Source organism: Rutidosis leptorrhynchoides, chromosome 8 (genome assembly GCF_046630445.1).
Source record: "Rutidosis leptorrhynchoides isolate AG116_Rl617_1_P2 chromosome 8, CSIRO_AGI_Rlap_v1, whole genome shotgun sequence".
NCBI classification, from domain to species: domain Eukaryota; kingdom Viridiplantae; phylum Streptophyta; class Magnoliopsida; order Asterales; family Asteraceae; genus Rutidosis; species Rutidosis leptorrhynchoides.
This window is the reverse complement of record NC_092340.1, coordinates 72,201,745-72,209,166: the sequence shown is the minus strand read 5'-3', so window position 1 is coordinate 72,209,166 and position 7,422 is coordinate 72,201,745.

Genomic DNA, 7,422 nt, shown 5'->3' with positions numbered 1-7,422 from the left:
TCTTATATCATCGGAAAGGTATTTTTACAAGGAATACAACTAAACACAATTCATCAATCACAAACATCATTTACAATAGCCGAAATCTCATTAAGTGATCAATAAAAGTCCATTTTCAAAGTTTCAAGTTCATCAATTGCATTTTAAGTTTCGGGAATCCAATTCACACATATGATATGCCGTTTTGAAGGTAATGAAGCATACATTACTACTAAACACTAACAATTAACATTTCATGGCATTCAAGCATCAAAAGTTCATGTCAAGAACTATCAAACCCTAGTCAAACATCACAAAATCCTTAATCGGGTTTTTGAAGTTTTCTTAATCAACCTACACATCAAAATGTAGCTAATGATACTAGTAACACAATTAAAACATGAACTTTAACAATTAAACAACTTTTAATCATCCAAAATCAAAGATTAAGCTAACCCACTTCAAAAGTTCAAACTAGTTACTCAAATCAACAAATCGAGCAAACAAAACATATATTCATGCTAGACACGAGCCATAGACACTAACTAACACAATTTCAAGTCAAAAACACGAATTTATAGAAATCTAGAGTTTTTAGAAAGTTACCCAAACTTGATGAAATTTGTATCAAAATGTAGAGGATGAAGAGAGGATCACGAAAATGTAATTTGTTTTGAAGTTTGCTTCCAATCCCGAATTTAGATGATGATTTTATGAAGTTGGGGTTTGTGTTCAAAAATGAGAAGTAGAGAGAAAGGGAAGGATGAAGGTGGGTGGTGATAATGAATGGATGAGATGGGGTTTGACTAGTTGACCTAGTCACTAGTTAGGCCCCTTTGCAACTTTGGTCCCTCGAGTTTCAAAGCGGGTACGGGAATTAACCAAACGAATATTTTAAAAACGCTCGTGTAAACGGGTGACGTTAAAATTAAATAACGAGGGATATTATTTAAAAAAAAAAAGACGGTGTTAAAATAAATTTAACGGAAAAACGCGGGATGTTACAGATTTTAACTTCGTCGGGAAGTAAGACTTGGCCACTGGTTGATTCACGAACCTATAACAATATATACATATATATCAAAGTATGTTCAAAATATATTTACAACACTTTTAATATATTTTGATGTTTTAAGTTTATTAAGTCAGCTGTCCTCGTTAGTAACCTACAACTAGTTGTCCACAGTTAGATGTACAGAAATAAATCGATAAATATTATCTTGAATCAATCCACGACCCAGTGTATACGTATCTCAGTATTGATCACAACTCAAACTATATATATTTTGGAATCCACCTCAACCCTGTATAGCTAACTCCAACATTCACATATAGAGTGTCTATGGTTGTTCCGAAATATATATAGATGTGTCGACATGATAGGTCGAAACATTGTATACGTGTCTATGGTATCTCAAGATTACATAATATACAATACAAGTTGATTAAGTTATGGTTGGAATAGATTTGTTACCAATTTTCACGTAGCTAAAATGAGAAAAATTATCCAATCTTGTTTTACCCATAACTTCTTCATTTTAAATCCGTTTTGAGTGAATCAAATTGCTATGGTTTCATATTGAACTCTAGTTTATGAATATAAACAGAAAAAGTATAGGTTTATAGTCGGAAAAATAACTTACAAGTCGTTTTTGTAAAGGTAGTCATTTCAGTCGAAACAACGACGTCTAGATGACCATTTTAGAAAACATACTTCCACAATGAGTTTAACCATAATTTTTGGATATAGTTTCATGTTCATAATAAAAATCATTTTCTCAGAATAACAACTTTTAAATCAAAGTTTATCATAGTTTTTAATTAACTAACCCAAAACAACCCGCGGTGTTACTACGACGGCGTAAATCCGGTTTTACGGTGTTTTTCGTGTTTCCATGTTTTAAATCATTAAGTTAGCATATCATATAGATATAGAACATGTGTTTAGTTGATTTTAAAAGTCAAGTTAGAAGGATTAACTTTTGTTTGCGAACAAGTTTAGAATTGACTAAACTATGTTCTAGTGATTACAAGTTTAAACCTTCGAATAAGATAGCTTTATATGTATGAATCGAATGATGTTATGAACATCATTACTACCTTAAGTTCCTTGGATAAACCTACTGAAAAAGAGAAAAATGGATCTAGCTTCAACGGATCCTTGGATGGCTCGAAGTTCTTGAAGCAGAATCATGACACGAAAACAAGTTCAAGTAAGATCATCACTTGAAATAAGATTGTTATAGTTATAGAAATTGAACCAAAGTTTGAATATGATTATTACCTTGTATTAGAATGATAACCTACTGTAAGAAACAAAGATTTCTTGAGGTTGGATGATCACCTTACAAGATTGGAAGTGAGCTAGCAAAACTTGAAAGTATTCTTGATTTTATGTAACTAGAACTTGTAGAATATATGAAGAACACTTAGAACTTGAAGATAGAACTTGAGAGAGATCAATTAGATGAAGAAAATTGAAGAATGAAAGTGTTTGTAGGTGTTTTTGGTCGTTGGTATATGGATTAGATATAAAGAATATGTAATTTTGTTTTCATGTAAATAAGTCATGAATGATTACTCATATTTTTGTAATTTTATGAGATATTTCATGCTAGTTGCCAAATGATGGTTCCCACATGTGTTAGGTGACTCACATGGGCTGCTAAGAGCTGATCATTGGAGTGTATATACCAATAGTACATACATCTAAAAGCTGTGTATTGTACGAGTACGAATGCGGGTGCATACGAGTAGAATTGTTGATGAAACTGAACGAGGATGTAATTGTAAGAATTTTTGTTAAGTAGAAGTATTTTGATTAGTGTATTGAAGTCTTTCAAAAGTGTATAAATACATATTAAAATACTACATGTATATACATTTTAACTGAGTCGTTAAGTCATCGTTAGTCGTTACATGTAAGTGTTGTTTTGAAACCTTTAGGTTAACGATCTTGTTAAATGTTGTTAACCCAATGTTTATAATATCAAATGAGATTTTAAATTATTATATTATCATGACGTTATCATGTATGAATATCTCTTAATATGATATATATACATTAAATGTCTTTACAACGATAATCGTTACATATATGTCTCGTTTAAAAATCATTAAGTTAGTAGTCTTGTTTTTACATATGTAGTTCATTGTTAATATACTTAATGATATGTTTACTTATCATAGTATCATGTTAACTATATATATATATATCCATATATATGTCATCATATAGTTTTTACAAGTTTTAACGTTCGTGAATCACCGCTCAACTTGGGTGATCAATTGTCTATATGAAACATATTTCAATTAATCAAGTCTTAACAAGTTTGATTGCTTAACATGTTGGAAATACTTAATCATGTAAATAACAATTTCATTTAATATATATATAAACATGGAAAAGTTCGGGTCACTACAGTACCTATCCGTTAAATAAATTTCGTCCCGAAATTTTAAGCAGTTGGAGGTGTTGACGTATCTTCTGGAAATAAATGCGGGTATTTCTTCTTCATCTGATCTTCTCGTTCCCAGGTAAACTCGGGTCCTCTACGAGCATTCCATCGAATCTTAACAATTGGTATCTTGTTTTGCTTAAGTCTTTTAACCTCACGATCCATTATTTCGACGGGTTCTTCGATAAATTGAAGTTTTTCGTTGATTTGGATTTCATCTAACGGAATAGTGAGATCTTCTTTAGCAAAACATTTCTTCAAATTCGAGACGTGGAAAGTGTTATGTACAGCTGCGAGTTGTTGAGGTAACTCAAGTCGGTAAGCTACTGGTCCGACACGATCAATAATCTTGAATGGTCCAATATACCTTGGATTTAATTTCTCTCGTTTACCAAATCGAACAACGCCTTTCCAAGGTGCAACTTTAAGCATGACCATCTCTCCAATTTCAAATTCTATATCTTTTCTTTTAATGTCAGCGTAGCTCTTTTGTCGACTTTGGGCGGTTTTCAACCGTTGTTGAATTTGGATGATCTTCTCGGTAGTTTCTTGTATAATCTCCGGACCCGTAATCTGTCTATCCCCCACCTCACTCCAACAAATCGGAGACCTGCACTTTTTTACCATAAAGTGCTTCAAACGGTGCCATCTCAATGCTTGAATGGTAGCTGTTGTTGTAGGAAAATTCTGCTAACGGTAGATGTCGATCCCAACTGTTTCCGAAATTAATAACACATGCTCGTAACATGTCTTCAAGCGTTTGTATCGTCCTTTTGCTCTGCCCATCAGTTTGTGGATGATAGGCAGTACTCATGTCTAGACGAGTTCCTAATGCTTGCTGTAATGTCTGCCAGAATCTTGAAATAAATCTGCCATCCCTATCAGAGATAATAGAGATTGGTATTCCATGTCTGGAGACGACTTCCTTCAAATACAGTCGTGCTAACTTCTCCATCTTGTCATCTTCTCTTATTGGCAGGAAGTGTGCTGATTTGGTGAGACGATCAACTATTACCCAAATAGTATCAAAACCACTTGCAGTCCTTGGCAATTTAGTGATGAAATCCATGGTAATGTTTTCCCATTTCCATTCCAAGATTTCGGGTTGTTGAAGTAGACCTGATGGTTTCTGATGCTCAGCTTTGACCTTAGAACACGTCAAACATTCTCCTACGTATTTAGCAACATCGGCTTTCATACCCAGCCACCAAAAATGTTTCTTGAGATCCTTGTACATCTTCTCCGTTCCAGGATGTATTGAGTATCTGGTTTTATGAGCTTCTCTAAGTACCATTTCTCTCATATCTCCAAATTTTGGTACCCAAATCCTTTCAGCCGAATATTAAGATGCTTCTCCGATCCTTTGGGTATTTCATCCTTTAAATTTCCCTCTTTTAAAACTCCTTGTTGCGCCTCCTTTATTTGAGTAGTAAGGTTATTATGAATCATTATATTCATAGATTTTACTCGAATGGGTTCTCTGTCCTTCCTGCTCAAGGCATCGGCTACCACATTTGCCTTCCCCGGGTGGTAACGAATCTCAAAGTCGTAATCATTCAATAATTTAATCCACCTACGCTGCCTCATATTCAGTTGTTTCTGATTAAATATGTGTTGAAGACTTTTGTGGACGGTATATATAATACTTTTGACCCCATATAAGTAGTGCCTCCAAGTCTTTAATGCAAAAACAACCGCGCCTAATTCCAAATCATGCGTCGTATAATTTTGTTCGTGAATCTTCAATTGTCTAGACGCATAAGCAATCACCTTCGTTCGTTGCATTAATACACAACCGAGACCTTGCTTTGATGCGTCACAATAAATCACAAAATCATCATTCCCTTCAGGCAATGACAATATAGGTGCCGTAGTTAACTTTTTCTTCAATAACTGAAACACTTTCTCTTGTTCATCATTCCATTCAAATTTCTTCCCTTTATGCGTTAATGCAGTCAAGGGTTTTGCTATTCTGGAAAAGTCTTGGATGAACCTTCTGTAGTAACCAGCTAGTCCTAAAAACTGGCGTATGTGTTTCGGAGTTTTCGGGGTTTCCCACTTTTCAACAGTTTCTATCTTTGCCGGATCCACCTTAATACCTTTTTTGTTCACTATGTGACCGAGGAATTGAACTTCTTCCAACCAAAATGCACACTTTGAAAATTTAGCGTACAATTCTTCCTTCCTCAATACTTCTAACACCTTTCTCAAATGTTCACCGTGTTCTTGGTCATTCTTTGAGTAAATAAGTATGTCATCAATGAAAACAATGACAAACTTGTCAAGGTATGGTCCACACACTCGGTTCATAAGGTCCATGAACACAGCTGGTGCATTAGTTAAACCAAATGGCATGACCATAAACTCGTAATGACCGTAACGTGTTCTGAAAGCAGTCTTTGGAATATCATCTTCTTTCACCCGCATTTGATGATACCTGGAACGTAAGTCAATCTTTGAATAAATAGACGAGCCTTGTAGTTGATCAAATAAGTCGTCAATTCTCGGTAGTGGGTAGCGGTTCTTGATGGTAAGTTTGTTCAACTCTCGGTAGTCGATACACAACCTGAATGTACCATCTTTCTTCTTGACAAACAAAACAGGAGCTCCCCACGGTGATGTGCTTGGTCGAATGAAACCACGCTCTAAAAGTTCTTGTAATTGGCTTTGCAGTTCTTTCATCTCGCTGGGTGCGAGTCTGTAAGGAGCACGAGCTATTGGTGCAGCTCCTGGTACAAGATCTATTTGAAATTCAACGGATCGATGTGGGGGTAATCCCGGTAATTCTTTCGGAAATACATCGGGAAATTCTTTTGCAATGGGAACATCATTGATGCTCTTTTCTTCAGTTTGTACTTTCTCAACGTGTGCTAGAACAGCATAGTAACCTTTTCTTAATAGTTTTTGTGCCTTCAAATTACTAATAAGATGTAGCTTCGTGTTGCCCTTTTCTCTGTACACCATTAAGGGTTTTCCTTTTTCTCGTATAATGCGAATTGCATTTTTGTAACAAACGATCTCTGCTTTCACTTCTTTCAACCAGTCCATACCGATTATCACATCAAAACTCCCTAACTCTACTGGTATCAAATCAATCTTAAATGTTTCGCTAACCAGTTTAATTTCTCGATTCCGACATATATTATCTGCTGAAATTAATTTACCATTTGCTAATTCGAGTAAAAATTTACTATCCAAAGGCGTCAATGGACAACTTAATTTAGCACAAAAATCTCTACTCATATAGCTTCTATCCGCACCCGAATCAAATAAAACGTAAGCAGATTTATTGTCAATAAGAAACGTACCCGTAACAAGCTCCGGGTCTTCCTGTGCCTCTGCCGCATTAATATTGAAAACTCTTCCGCGGCCTTGTCCATTCGTGTTCTCCTGGTTCGGGCAATTTCTAATAATGTGGCCCGGTTTTCCACATTTATAACAAACTACATTGGCATAACTTGCTCCAACACTACTTGCTCCGCCATTACTCATTCCGACACCATTTGTTCCTTTCGTTCTATTAACCCCTGGTCCGTAGACCTCACACTTCGCCGCGCTATGACCATTTCTTTTACACTTGTTGCAAAATTTGGTGCAGAACCCCGAGTGATACTTTTCACACCTTTGGCATAGCTGCTTCAGATTGTTGTTGTTGTTGCGGTTATTATTGTTGGGATGATTGTTGTAGTTGTTGTTGTTGTTGTTGTTGTTGTTGTTGTTGTTGGGCCGTTTGTTGTAGTTGCGATTGATGTTGCGATTGTTGGGATAATTGTTGCGATTATTGTTGTAATTGCTGTTGTTGTTGTATTGGTGATTCTTATCACCGTTTTCCTCCCACTTTCTTTTGACTTGTTTCACATTGGCCTCTTCAGTAGTCTGTTCTTTAATTCTTTCTTCAATCTAGTTCACTAGTTTGTGAGCCATTCTACATGCCTGTTGTATGGAGGCGGGCTCGTGTGAACTTATATCTTCTTGGATTCTTTCC